Source organism: Gavialis gangeticus, unplaced genomic scaffold (assembly GCF_001723915.1).
Source record: "Gavialis gangeticus isolate Ggan-Ray unplaced genomic scaffold, GavGan_comp1, whole genome shotgun sequence".
NCBI lineage: Eukaryota > Metazoa > Chordata > Crocodylia > Gavialidae > Gavialis > Gavialis gangeticus.
In genome coordinates, this window is record NW_017729027.1 from 18,994,882 (window position 1) to 19,010,500 (window position 15,619).

General features: G+C 42.2%; 1 protein-coding gene across 6 annotated transcripts in view; it reads right to left on the reverse strand.

Moving 5' to 3' along the window:
* RIMS1 (regulating synaptic membrane exocytosis 1) overlaps window positions 1–15,619 on the reverse strand; it is a 717,876-nt gene that overhangs the window by 512,555 nt on the left and 189,702 nt on the right. The window lies entirely within an intron of this gene.

Here is a 15,619-nt window from a genome sequence, read left to right on the forward strand (position 1 = left end):
AAGCAAATAAGGAATAGCTCATCAACCAGAAGCGAAGTATATAATTTGTATGTTGAAATAGTAGAAAGTAAAGAGAAAGAAAAACTAAAAGTTGAAAGGCTAATGGCTATAAATATCTAACTCGTTGAAAAAAAAATTAGGTAATGTAGGATTAAATTTAGTCAGGCTTCTGGCCTACTTGACTAGAAAAACAGACAGAGACCAGGAGTGCTGATACTGCTCATTTCAGTTACATGTTTTGAGATAAGAAATCCTGCATGTCTTATTGCCCTGTGCACAGATGTCCAATTAAGTAAACTTGTTTTAGTTTCTCCAAGGTCATATTTTTTTTCTCTCTTTATCTGTTTTAAATATAAAAATGCTTGAAAGCTTAGAGAGGAGGAGAATTCCTTTGAAACAGACAAGTGGGTGATTCCCCTTGCTGTATGAAATCCTCCCTGAAATCACAGTATAGCCCTGATAAAGAAAAGCTGGCTCTGTCAGTTCTGATTCAACCACAATGCAAAGTTTGATTTCTTCAACATTACAAAGGAACACGATTTAGATCAACACCACCTTCTGCTCTGCTATGGCTAACGGTCAGAAGATGTGACAACAAATCTCATGACTCACAAGTACTGTACCTTCCTTTCTGATATTTGAAGGTCTGTGCCCTGGAAGGAAGTATTGGCCAACTAAAGGCGTCCCTGGGGGTTACAAGAAATAATGGCCATAAGCTAGCAGAGAGCAGATTTAGACTGGACTTTAGGAAGAACTTCTTCACAGTTAGAGCGGCCAAAATCTGGAATGAGCTCCCAAGGGAGGTGGTGCTCTCCCCTACCCTGGGGGTCTTCAAGAGGAGATTGGATGGACATCTGGCTGGAGTCATCTGAACCCAGCACACTTTCCTGCCTATGCAGGGGGTCAGACTCGATGATCTATTGAGGTCCCTTCCCACCCTACCATCTATGAATCTATAAATAAAGGCTGAGCCAGTGAAATCCAGTAGTCAGACAGTCCCCATGCAACCCAGGTTATAATATATGCAAGGCTAAATTTAAGAAAACTAAGGTCCAAGCAACATTGCCAAGTTCAGGAGATTAACAATTACGGAAACAGACCTAAAATAAAACAAAACATGAGGTTGGTCCCCCAAATCCTGTTGTTTTGTTGTTATTGTTTTTAATAAAACATCAAGTTGTATTTGGACTGCCGTTGGACTTTAGTTCTTTTCTACTCCTTTCCAAATGTTTCTGCATTAATTTAAGGTTAAATATTTGCCTTTACCACATACCTCTCCCTGGCTGGTGAAGAATGGAGACTGAATTTACTCCATACTCACCTTAGTTTCAGAACTGCCATCCCATTTCCTACTGATGTTTTGTTACTGTCTCTGCACCTGCTTTCCTAACTTTCCCCCATACCCTTCTCTATAGGCCAAACAGTGAATATCCAAGAATCACAAAGCAGTAGCCTTATCATATTTTTAATTATTTCTCAATAAAGTTGTATGTGAGTTTGAAAGACATTTTCACTTGAGAACATTTATAAAGCATTAACCACCTTGCCAGCTAATGGAAAAACCCTAACAGAAGCAAGGATTTCTACAATTCAGTGCAGTAACTGTATTTAGAATGCTTGAATATTTTCTTTTTAAATCAGTTCTTATCCATTCAAAACATTAAAAAAATTAAATCATTCTACTGTTCTCCAGAATTTTAATCAGCTACATACTCCAATACATTATCAAATCCTCTCTTTCTTTTTTCTTATGTGACAAGGTACTTAGCAGAATTTGCAAATTTGTTGGACTCTGATGAGGCCACACCAGAGATGCTTCTGTTTATACCTGTCAAAGATCAAAGTCTTTGATTTCGGATGTCAATGGCAAACAGGTCAGAGGCTAATACAGCAAACTCTGTAATTGTAGTCTATCCCTCTGTATTAACAGTGCTGCATATACACACCCCTGTCTGTGCCTCATTTCAAATCACTTGAGCTCCCATACGAGAGAGAAGCTAACCTTGGATTGTATAAAACTCAGCGCTATGACATCAAAAAAGATATCGTACCCATGGTAACGAGATACCAAATTGGCTAACTTTAATGAAATTGTAAAATTAAATAATGTGCTATGCTCGCCCTCCTGTGACTAAACAGGACCAGTACCACCCAAGCAAAAAATAACCCCCCTTTTCTGAAACCTGAGCGAACAAAGAAAGCACGATTGCCAGCCTGTTAATTATTCATGCCTGGCGTGTAGTAATTGGCCACCTTGCCAAGTATAACTTTGAAAAAACTTCCGCCCAAAGCAGAAAACTCTCCACAGACACACCCAGGAGACACAGTTTGTAAATTGGCCTCTTACAAACATCTCCCCGCCTCCGATCCTTATCTCAGCATAATCGTCTTTTACCGGCTCGTTATCTTTCTCGTCAAGAGCTCTCGGTAGTCTGCAGACCATAGTAACTTGTGTGAATCGCTCAGAACCTGTAACAAGCAAGTCTCTTACCCACCCTGTAAATGCTGGGTAACATGACATCTGCATGCTGTAACTGAACAAATCAACTCCTCTTCCTACGCTGCAACCATCAGTAGTGTAAGTAAAATAAACTTTCTATGTAACCAATACGCTTTAAGTCACCTGACTCCTACTCGCCGTTAACACCCATCTGTCTGATCTTTAACCCCTTTTGCGCCAAGCCGGTCGTGCTGACCCAGGCTCGTAGGTCAAGGGTGCACCGGTCTTCTAGGCATGACAATACCCTTGAAATTGTGACATCTGGGCTGTCAACCATGTGCCTTAGCACCTCCACCAGCTCAGCTCCCAATTTTCAAATAATTACTATACATTGTTTATTTTAAGCATCCAAATTATTACTAATTGTTCCCAAAGACTGAAAAATAATTAATTTATTTTAATTTACTTTCTGTCCCAGTTTCCTAGAATGTGTCCTCTTCCCAGAAGCTCAGCAGCACTTCCTTAATGCCCTTCTTATTCCATACTACTTTTGCCTAAGGCTTCAGCATGACAGAGTCATGCGCAGGGGACTCAATGGCATGGGGAGTGGAGAAGTCATTACTGTTTGGTCCGGGCTTAGTGGAAACTTCAAGACAATAGGGGAATAGGCTGCCACCTCTGGAGGCTTCTGGCATCTAGACAGAGTTTTATGCCTGGCCCCCAAAACTATGGGTATAGAGAATCTTTCAATCATTTCAAGAGCTACAGACAACCAAATCCTGTGACTCAGGATAAGTTCAAAAGAGTTAGCAACACTGGAAGCATTAAGGTTAGGGACAGAAGTTACACATAAATCAGTTTAAGTAATCAGAAACTGGTTTAAAACTGTAACACGACAGAGTTTCAGTGTACAGTTTCAAAATGGCTGAAAGTGGGTTGAGATATATCTGGTTGAATGTAGTATCAGACTTAACTGATTTGGGTCAAACCAGTTTATGAAACTTCTGTCCCAGACCCCTTCCTGGTTCAACTGAAATCACAAGCCCCCAACATTTCAGCATGCTTTCCAGTCCTGGGCTGCACTGTGCCATCCGCTCTAGCAGAGAATGGTTGTGGGGGTAAGGGGGTGGAAAGGAGGCAGGGAAGAGAAGAGACTGCCTGCACACAGGAAAACTCCAGCTGGGGTCTGGGGTCAGGGAGGGGAGATAAACTTCCCTTCCCCTGAGCACAGAGCTTCCCTGCCAAAAACTTACCGCTGGCTGCAACTATGGACGCGGGCGAATGATGCCATCTGAGTCAGGGAGGGCAAATGCCCCCCAAGCAGCCAGTCAGCACACTGGTGCTCCCTTCTGCCCCCCCCGCCCATCACCTAAGTGGGGAGCGCTGCTTCTCAGGGGGTGCATGTGCACCCCCGTGCACCCCCTACACATCACCACTAACTGTGGACCACAAATCCCAGAGGCATCTGGAAGCAGGAAGAAGTGATGAGCAGCCCTGCAGAGTCCTGCTGTTGTAATTCTGGACTGCAAATCCCAGCGACCTCAGGGGCAAGAGGAAGAGGAAACAAACACACAGCCCAGGCTGGCTAGAGTGCCAGAAAGCTGTGCTCTAGCATCCCCCCCAGCTTCTGGCCTGAGCTACTGCAGGCATGTATGGCTGCATTTCCTGATTCAAAAGTGAACATCTATCCAACTGTTTCTCAGTTTAAACTCTGCAACTTAGACTAACCTGCAAAAACTGAATTGATTCAGCCTCAGGTTTTTTGACTGTCTGTGCTTAGCCTAGGACAGATGCTGCCTACTCCCATGAAGCATATGGTCAGAGTATAAAAAAAGTCTCCTTCCCTGAGTGCTCAGAGGTGAATTCCCATCCCCTGCATTTTCCCAGGTTAAGGAAGCTTCACACAAATCCCTTCCATTTCCCATCCCCAATTCTGCCCACCACCAACTCTCCTCTCACCATGTTTCTGTCTCTCTCAGCCATCCACTTGCCCTACTGCTCTACCCATAGCCTGCCCCACATTTTCCACAAGCAACTTTCACAGGGTCTCTTCCAATCCTCATAGTACCTGAAGTCTTAACAACTTGCTGTTTAGTTTCCCAAATGATGGAATGACAGCCATTTTGCCTGTGAATAAAACTTTAGTTTCAATGAAAACTGTGGGATTTGGCAGCTACCTTGATTACGGGGAGTCTCACTTCCATATGCAGATGGGCAGGAGAGAAATGGTGGTGATCTTGCAGGTTTCAGCACTATTGACAGTGATAAGAGGTGGTACCCAATATTTATAAGGGAAAATGTATACAATGGCAGATTCTTGTCCTGTTGTTATGAAACTGGATGAACCCCTCCCCCAAATTCTTATTTACAATCACTAGCTCTAGAAAAACTATCCAAGACACCTCTCCTTCTCCTTCCTCAATGTCTCCACCTCATGTCTACAAAGGGGAAAAATATGCAGCTCATGTTTCATCCCTAAAGAACCTATAAAGCCAACTCTATCCAGAACTTAGAACTGTATCTACCAGCAGAGTAACAGCATCTTTGCAAACAACAAATCACTTCTGTGACCATTCAGAAGCCAACAGAATTCACAAGTAAGCACACCTACAATTTCTGTTGATAGTTTAGGCTCCCATAATAGCTTGGGCCTCTCTGAGCACACCGTCTACCTAGCCAACACGGTGGCTCAGTAGAGTTGCCTGGTTCCAGCAGAATCTACGTGGGTATGCATGTACTGAAAAGGCTTCCCTGTGTCCACGTCTCTCTCCTGGTAGAGGTTCCGCTAGCAGAAGACTTATAAAGTAGACCAGGGGTGGGCACTTATTTTGGGCGGAGGGCCACTTACCCAGTTTTGGCAGGCTGTTGAGGGCTGCATGGGTAGCCCTGCCCCTTGACAGGTGCCCCGCCCCCTGGTCACCATCTTGGGGCCAATGTCCCAATGTCTTGGGACCAATGTCGCAGAGCCAGCACCGGTGGGGCCCAAAGCAGGGAGTAGGCTGGCAGGGGCCGGTGGAACTGGGCTGGGCTGCACCAGCAGGGAGAGCAGGGAGCTGTCCCGGCTCCATAGAGCCCCTGTCTCTTGGCACCCCGTGCTCCTGCCACCCTACTCTGGGCCCCACCAGCACTGACCCCGGGGCACCAGTGCAAGCCCCGTGCTCCCACTGGCTCCCTGCCCACTCACACCCAGTGCCCCCCAGCACAGGTGGAGGCCAGCGCACAGCCCTGACCCCTGCTTGCCAGCAGGGAAAAAGCTGGTGCTGAATGCAGGGAAAAGCAGACCGTTGCCCACCCCATGGCCAGCACACCCTGCTGCAGACACTTGCAGCCCACGCGGGACTGTCTGGAGCAGGCACAAGAAGTTCCAAGCTGGCTGAAAGCAGCTGCAGCATGGAGCACAAGCCACACGGAGAGCGAGGAGCTGCTCTTCCCTACGCTCAGCACCAGCTTGGAACTCGGCCCCGCTGCAGGCTGGCAGTGGGACTGGGTTACAAGGTGGTGCTGAGTGCAAGAGGGGTGGGAAAAGCAGCTCCTTGCCCACCCCATGCCTGGTGCCCCACGCTGCATCTGCTTGCAGCCCCATGCGGAGGCCATATTTTGCCCATCCCTGATGTAGACAATACCTCAGTGGGATTTTGGTTTTGCCCCGAAAAGAAAAAATATAACAACTGAGGTTTTGCCAAAACCAATCTATAGTCTCCAGAGCCCATCTCTAATTATGACTAATATGCTCCAGACCCATTTCAATGCAATAGATTGTTCATTCAAGAAGCACACTCGTTATTTATATACCCCATTAACTAGCTATATATACAGAGAATAGTTTTTTTCTTTTCAACAAACATTTTATAAGATGCTTGACAAAGACAGAGATACAAATGAAGTTACAGAAAGAGTGTCTTATGCCAGGCCCTTTTAGATTACAAATAGTTAATGATTTTTACCTCCTTCAAAATCTATTTAAAAAAATTCAAGTACTATCAACAGAAGCTACTTTTAAATCATAAATTATAATTCTATCTTTGTACACCAAGAAAAAATGCCCATGTCATTGTGAAAGAATAGTCAGTGGCTCAGCTAGCTTTACGTTAACAGGAAAACATCTCATTATAGACAGTTGTGAGAAATCCCTGTACAGGCCACAATCATAGCTGCCTACACTTAGTTCCCATAGGGAACCTACAAACTATAGCACATCAGATGTCCTCATTATGCCACATGTACTAACTGCCTGAACATCCTTCCAGTGAGGCTCTGGGCTCCATCGTTCAGCTGTGGGCTCTACCTGGCATCACCAAGCTGTGCTTTCATTAGGTGTACTTTTAGTTAATTGCCTTACATTGACTCTTTCCCTTACAGTCAAAAATACTATGCAACCAACACCTAATACTGTGTCAGTTAAATGTAATATTATATATTAAATTATAACCGATTATTAAAAATATGGGCAAAGTAGCAAAGCATCTTTCCTACTTTTAATTCAATTTAAAAAAATGTTTTACACTATTTATAATATCTCAATTGATGTGTACTTCTTTTGACTTTTATATTGTAAGAGACAGTTCTATTTGCATATATATACTATCTGTATATTTATGTTAGTAAAGAGAAATTACCCACATCTGGATATACATTATGATATTGTGTGAACTGTACACCATCAAAAATGGAGAGTTTCTGAAGTTTTTGCAAATAAAGGTGAAGTTTAGAGAGCAAAAGTACATTTAATTTTACACACAAAGTTCTTTAAAATATTCTATAAAGAACAGAATAATGTGCTTTTGCCAGGAGTAGTTTAACATTTTGTGTTAAGAGCACAGATTTTACTTATTCTGGATTCTTACATTCAATAATGGTAACCTGCATTTTTAAGTTTCCAGTAACAGAAATACCACAACTTCTCTAGGTAATCTGTCCCAGTACTTAACCATTCTTCATTAGAAAGTTCTTCTTAATGTCTAACTTAAATCTCCCCAGTTGTAACTTAAGCCTATTAGTCCTTACCCTGTCCCTGCTGATAGAAAAAGTTAATCTTTTCTCTTTATAATAGCCCTCATTCTACTTGAAGACTTTTATCGAGTCCCACTTCAGTTTTGATTTTCCTTCCCTTTCTTGTGGCCTCTAGGCCTCTAACTGTTTTGTTGCTCTTCTCTGGACTCTTTCCAATTTGCCATCTTTTTGAAGTTCAGTGCCCAATTGTAGAGAGAGCAGTTCATATAAGGCCTCATCAATGCCAAAAAAGGTGTAGAAATATCTTCCTATAATTTGCATACAATGCATGTCACACTGATATCGTGAAATGTAAGAGATCAAATTTTTAGCCTATTTTTTAAATGAAATCTTCATAATTTTACAAGGAGGAAGCAAGTTTTACCACATGAAAGCCGAGGCTCCTGCCTTTATTCAAGGTAATTTGCATTATCACAGAGTCCAGAGATGCCTCGCCACAAAAGAAATTCCTGCCCAGAAGAGGAAATTCCTGCCCATCTTTTTACTCTATGAAATACGAAACATCATAACCAGAAGGTACTATGATTCTACATCCTGCTTGCTATCAAACAAGTTTGAGGTAAACAGACTATTTCAAATTTTCTCTGAACCTAGTCTGCATAAAATGAACTGTTCCAAACAGAAGATTTTGCCATACCTTCAGCTCTTGTATGAAATATGAATTTTCATTTCTACCTAGGAGAACTTTTACAGTCTTTTCTCTTGTGCCTGGAGAAGTGTGCTTGTGCCCCAAATCTTGCAAATAAAGCATTTTTTTTGCAAACATCTAGCTGGTCTAATAAAAGATATCACCTGTACCACACAATGTGATTCCTTTTGCCCCTCAACCAATACAGCTACAACCTGGACACCTGTCACCAGCATTTCCTCTAAGCTGCATGGCATGCATGGCCATGCAGGAGTGCTCATGCCACACTGCCAGGTGCACCTGCATGGCCGCGCATGCCACACAGCTTAGAGAACACTGCTTGTTACTATATCTGTATTTTTAGAAAATTTGTATTACCCTGGTCACTCAGATTCAGCTTGCAGTCCACTGTAACTCTCCAGTCCTTTTCTGCAGTATTTGCAAAATACGAAGCAACTGACTAGGCTTCATTTGTGCATTCAACTGCTCCTTTATAGCTAAGTACAGACATTCAGGGGCATTAGAGTAAAGTTAAATCAGTTCAAAGTGGCTGCCCCATTGCAGGTAAGTCAGGATGTAGAGGGCTAGCCGGAAAGCTGGGGGTCCAAGAGGATGGAAGGGATCAGGGGACAGAGGAAGGTATGACCCACAAGTGTGGTGGAAGGAGAAATAGCAACCCACAGGTGAGGTGACGGGGAGCAGGTGCAACCTGCGAGGGGTGGGGAGGGCAGACATGGCCTGTGGGTGGGGTAGGACGCAGGTGGGACCTGCAAGGGATAGGGGGAGCAAGTGTGACCTGCGGGTGGGATGGTGGGGCGGGTGCAACCCACAAGGTGTAAGGGGGAGTAGGCACAACACATGGGTGGGGTACAGGGGGCAGGCACAACCCATGAGTAAAGTGGGGGTGGGCAGAAATGACTCACAAGGACAGGACAAAGCAGGTGTGACCCACAGGTGAGGTGGCGGGTGGGCACAAGCTGCAAGGAGAAGGGGGAGCAGGCACAATGAGAAAGTACCCCCATTCCTCCCTCCCACCTTACTGGGACTTACTTTTTCAGCTCTGGCAGTGAATGCTGATAAAATCAGCTGCACCCAAAGTGGCTTGTGAGATAGGAGTTGAGAGCACTGGCTGGGGGGAGCAGAGGGCTGGGGGGCAAAAAATAGACCAGTGTGAGGGAAGTGGGGAGTGAAAAGAGCAGCCCCATAGCTGGGGCCAATGGCTGGGTTTACACAGCCCGGGTGAAGTGGACAGAAGTTCCATGCACTTGTTTGACCTAAATCAAATGAGTCTGATACTACATAGATCCAGGTTTATCTTAAACCGAGTTTTACAATTTTTAAACCAGTTTGTGTGCATGGAATTTCTGTTCTGTTACAGGTTTAGACTGATTGCCGGTCACTGAGACCAAGTCTGAAAATGTAAGGTTGGCACCGGAACAAGTTAAGTTTAAACAGGGCGACCATTTTGAACCCAATTTAACTTCCCAAACGTCTGTACTTAGCTTTTACATGTAACATTTAGCACTTTCCTTATTGAATTGTATCATATTTATTTCAGACTAGGTTTCTGATTCATCAAGGTCATTTTAAACCTAATCTTCTCCTTTCTTGGGCAGCTGCTATCCAACCGAGCTTGATTTCATGTACAAATTTACCAAGTATAAACTCCGTTCCACCATCCAACTCATTAATGAAGATACTGAATGGTACTGGACCTGAAACAAATCCCTGGAAACCTACTTGATACCTTCCCCAGCTTAATAGTGAGCCACTGATTACTACACTTGAGCATGATAATCCAGCCAGCTATGCACTCACCTTATAGTAGTCAAAGACAATTCAGTAAATGCATTCTGCATATTTTTTTGCTAGCTGCCAATAGTTTTTCTATTATTTTACCAGGTTTAGAGGTCTGATTAAGATAATTTATTTCAGATATGTAGGGCTGGGGATCACGTTACTGGATGGATGCACCTGGTGTACAGAGATGTCATGCACTATTTCCTTAACAACTGAAGAACTACAGAAGTGACTTCCTACTGAGTTCAAGTGCCGACTTCTCTCTCTCAGTTACCCATTTAGTGCTCTTCAACTTGTTGCCCCTGCCTCCATCACCAAACTTTAAGCTCAGTGTGTACAATAAATTAACACCATTTATACTGGTTACTTATTTAAAGGAAACACCAAAGTAGAAATCTGAGGGAAAGGAAAATGAGGGATGAAATAGGGGGGAATTAAAAGAAAGACCAAAAAAATCATGTGCAACTAATTACAAAATTAACGCTATTTTGCTATTTTATAGCACTCTGTTTAGTGATACCAAAATATTCTGCTCATTTTTCATATGGATAAACTGAGTCCATGGAAATTTAATATTATATCAAAGGTCATGCAATAAAGCAAAAGGAAGGGTATTAGAAAACACTACCAGATCCCAGCACCAATGACAAGTTCACATGAAACCTGCAAACATTTATTTCCTCAGTAGAGAAGCTATAATCTGATATAGCACATAACACTTTCTTTTTATTGACAAGAATTTTATATTATGTAAAGGGCCAGATTTCCTAACTTCCTGAAGGGGGCCACGCTCAGGAACATCAGAGTTTTTAAGGCACAAAGCAGGAAGGGAACAGAGTAATACAAATAAGAACTGACAGAAAAAGAGCATAGTGTTAAGAGAACCTGTTATGAAGGATGTTGATTATTAATTTTGCATCAATTACCACCTTCCATTTGCATTAAGTACACTTTAGATCACACATTCAGTACTGACTAATCTCTGTTAATTTATTTAAATCAGAAAAATTTAGCATTATAGCACTGAAAAATGAAAACATGCTTCTAAGAGAATCCATAAATATTACTACCAATTGTTACCAATATGAATCATTCCCCTCAGTGCATATGCCATAAGTTCAGTGTTTTTTGCTATTTCTCCCTTAGAAAGAACTGTCAGAAGAGTTCCCCCAGTTTCCTCTTCATGCCTGGTAAAATTTCTGCTGTCTCTTCTTTCACATCCATTATCTTTCCAGTATCTTTCTTTTTACTATTGCATTCTTCCCCACCTACCCTCTTTTTTTCTTGGGTCTACCCCTTTTTCATGATACTTCTGTTTGTCTCCTTTCCCTGATTCTCCCTAGCATTTGCCACTCTTCATCCACCATAAGCTTACAAACTAATTTTAACAGGCCTGCTGATCACACACCAGGTCTACCAGAGGTCCTGCCAAGTCCAAGAGAAAACTTACATTAAAATTGTCTATACGAATCTTATACAAAAGTTATACAAATTTGAATAAGACAAAGGAGTACACCAATAGTCATCTCCACCTGCATCAACTAACACAAACAGAACATGTCCTCCCACTGAATATTCCATTCATCTCTGCTTCACGTATTTCCTACCAAGGCATATCAATTTTCCCTTTTCAGTCAATCCCATCATGCTTGCAGTCCATTACTTCACCTCTTAAATTGCTGAATTCCAGTGTCCATTAGCTCAGTAGTTCCCACCTGTGGCTTAACAATGATGCTTCCAAGACCCTCCAAAATTGCTTGTAGCCACAGAAAATATTGCTTTCCATAGATATATATTTCCTTGGGCTAACAGGGTGAATAAGTATGGTACTACCCACTGCATGTTGCTTGCTCAATATTACTGCCCATTGGCCATTGAAGATTGTAGATCACAGCATTAGTTCCTTTGATTTCAGTCCCTTATTTCCTCTCTACACCTATATCTCACAGATTCGCTTGTCTATGTGCTCTTCGCTACCTTCTCAGGATATGCGAAAGGGTAGGGGTAGGATTCAGAATGACCTAGACAAATTGCTTTTGGCTCAATCCTCCAATCTCATGAGGTTCAACAAGGACAAGTGCAAAGGCCTGCACTTAGGATGGAACAATCCCCTGTACCAGTACAGGCTGGGGGTTGACTGGCTGGACAGCAGCTCTGCAGAAAAGGACTTGGGGGTTACAGTGGACAATAAATGGAATACGACCCAGCAGTGTGGCCTTGCTGCCCAGAAGGCAAATGGCATGCTATGCTGCATTGGGAGTTGTGTTGCCAGCAGGTCAAGGGAAATGATTATTCCCCTCTATTCAGCACTGGTGAGGCCACTTCTGAAGTACTGTGTTCAGTTTTCAGCTCCCCACTATAGAAAGGATATGGACACATTGGAGACAGTCCAGCAGAGGGCAACAAAAATGGTTCAGGGGATGGGGGACATGACTTCTGAAGACAGGCTGCATGGGAACTGGGCTTATTTAGTCTGGAGAAGAGAAGACTGAGGGGGAATTTAATAGCAGGCTTCAACTACCTGAAGGGGTGTTCAACAGAAGATGGAGCTAAACTGTTCTCAGATGACAGACAAGGAGCAACAGTCTCAAGTTGCAGCAAGGGAAGTTTATGTTAGATATTATGAAGAATTTTCTCACTAGGACGATAGTAAAACACTGGAACAGGTTACCTAGAGAGGTGGTGGAATATCCATCCTTTGAGGTTTTCAAGACTCAGCTAGACAAAGGTTTGGGTGGGATAATCCAGGTGGGGATGGTTCTGCTTTAAGCAGGGGGTTAAACTAGATGACCTTGTGAGGTCACTTACAACCTTAATTTTCTATGATTTCTGTGATTCTCCCAACCCATTCCCAATAGACCTCACATTTGAAGACAGAAGAAAAACTGAAGCCAGTAAGGAAGATGAAACAGAAAGAGTCACAGCAACTGGCCCTTCTGGCTTTGCCCAACTTTCAGTAAAGCTTCTTAGTCTTGAAAGAAGGGATGGAACCAGAAAGCAGATTTTTAAACACTAGATTCTTCAGCCAAAGTCCAAGCAAATCTCATTGCTTACACCAAAGCAGAAGCTTGAGCCAGTCCCACTATTTAACTCCATAATATGAGCTGCTCTTGGAACCAGCAACATTGAGGGTCATCTTGGGAGACACAGGACATGAAGAAATATTGTTAGTTACAGACAGAAGAATGGTAGGTCATGGAGAAAAGTGCAGGAGATCTGGTGCCAGAGCAAAGGCACAAGATGGAAGCATATGGCAAGAGATATGGAGGTAAGACACGGCAAGAAATAAGCTTACCTTCACTACTTCAGCTGTACCCAATGGAAACCTTTCATTCCTCTCATTGTCTGCTACTCCTATATCCCACCTAAGTACAGTTTTCTTCAATATGGGTCATTCAGTATCTGATTTTTAAGTTACTTCAGTATTGGAACTGCTACTGGTGGAATTGTCAAAATTTTGCAGTCGGAAGTGTTTGAAGGGAAGTGAGAAGCTACCATTCACCTTTCACTTTGGAGAATGCAGACAACATATACATAAATATTGAGGCCATACACAAGAAAATGAAGCATCATCTCTGTGAGAAGGTCAGATACAGATGTGTCTTATGCATGTATTAAAGTGTAAAAGTGACTGTATTCAACTGAGTAACTGTACAGACATTACACATGGCATTACAACATTGCCATAGCACTAGAGCCAGTTCTGCAGCATCACAGGAGGGATGCACGTCTGTTTTCCTAGTTTAGTAGTGCTACAATGGCATATATAGCTTTAGAAATATAACAGCTCTCCAAAGCCTAAAACCATACACTGAAATATACATAAGATGAACTAAGTGGACAGGCCTTATGAAGAACGCTAGTATGTTTACTGCCTAATCGTTTCATTCAGTAAGTTATTCCAAAGTATTGCAAATACTTGCAAATGTTTGTGTATGCATTAAATTGTATACAGCTCCCTTGCTGAGGCTGACAGCTGTTACTAACATCTATATTTGGGGTTTTATATACCCTATCTCTGAGGCATAATTGAATAATACAACTGCAGAATAATTTTCTTTTTAAATCCTCAAAAGAGAAAACTTGGATCTGTGCTTTGTCAGAGAGGTAAACTGAGGTGCAGAAAAATAGAACTAACAGAGTTAAAAACAATACTCCTGTGCATCCACTTAATCCATTACTTATACAAAGGCTTACTGATGGGCTTTTGAAAATTAGCCTGCTTTAGTATGCCTCAGAACAGCTGTCAAATGTAGCTTTGCCAGACATTTGAACTTTGGTACTTTAAATCTTTTATTAGTTCTTTCTAAATACAATTTTTGTGGAAACACATTTTCATCCATAAGTCTTTTTAAGCTAAGTTTTTAGCTGAAAGCAAAACATGATGGCCACTTCTTATCCCCCAAATTAGGATGAATCAATGGAGGAATTAAGTAGCCTTGTGTAACACAAGCACAACCTGGGGCAGACTGAGGCTTGTCCCCTCTTAGACTAGATTCCACAGCACTGACAGACTGTTTGAACTCAGTTTCCTGAGTCAAAAAGGAGCCTCAGATGTTAGTGTTTGACTGTCTTCAAGCAAAGATGTACTTAAAACTCAAAAACCAAGGGGACTGTTCTTTCACAGGTGTAATAGTAACTGCATAGATAATTTAGGTCAACAGTTTTGACAACATAACACAAAATCTTTAATGTCTCCCTTTTTTTGCATTTGTAAATATTATTCCAGTTGACTCAGTCCCTGTCTTTAACACCTACACTTCTCAAAATGCAATTTGATTAATTAAAATATGAGATGCAGTATCCAAATTAAATAAACAGCTCAGTTATCTGACATACAATATGAAGCAATTTCTTTCTCATTTCCTTAATTCAGTTTAAATAACAGATTACAGATATTTATTCAGAATTTTTGTATAAATGTTGCTTATGGATTACTAAATGCAAACACTGTTACTTGCAGAGCAACAAGTCCTTTTGAATTCAACAGGTATGGCACCCTCATAAGTAAGAGCAAAATTATTACAGTACATGTATTTAGTATATGTGTTCTGTAAACTACTAATTTAGAATTTATTAAAAGCACCAGAGATCAATTCTTTACTCATATATACACATGCAATTCCTTTAAAGTCTGGCAGGTTGCAATCCAAGATTTTTTCCTAATCTCTTCATCCCAAAGACGTTCCTGTGAAGTTCTGCACTATGGATGGTGGCGGTGCATGGGGCAAGGGAAGCAGCCAGCAGAAGCATAACAGGGCAAGGGCCCATAGCAGGCGTTAAAGCATTAACTGCCAATGAAATGTCTGTTGAGAAGTGATTTAAATACCAAAATTCAGCATTTTGGCATGTTAAAAAAGCAGGCATGTAGGTTAATGCCCCCACCCCCCTGCAGCAGTGGCTTCCCAAAGAGCAAATATCTAATCGTATCATTCCCATAGCTAATGGTCTGCACCGTCTCGTAGCCAGCACCATATCTTGCTGCCAGACTTGTGGCATAGAAAGACAGGGGGAGTTGGGGCACAAGAGAAGAGGCACATTCATGGTACATTCAGAGAGCGCAGGGCTTGGGCCACATTCTCCCACTAGTTATGCGTCCTATTCTTCTTGCCTACTGCAAAGCTTTGCCATGATTACCAGAAAAGATTAACTTGTCAGATATGAAGTCTACAAAAGGCTTATTGACCTGGGAAAGCTGGTCTATAGCAAGGACAGTGTTATGACTGTGGAACTGTTCAATT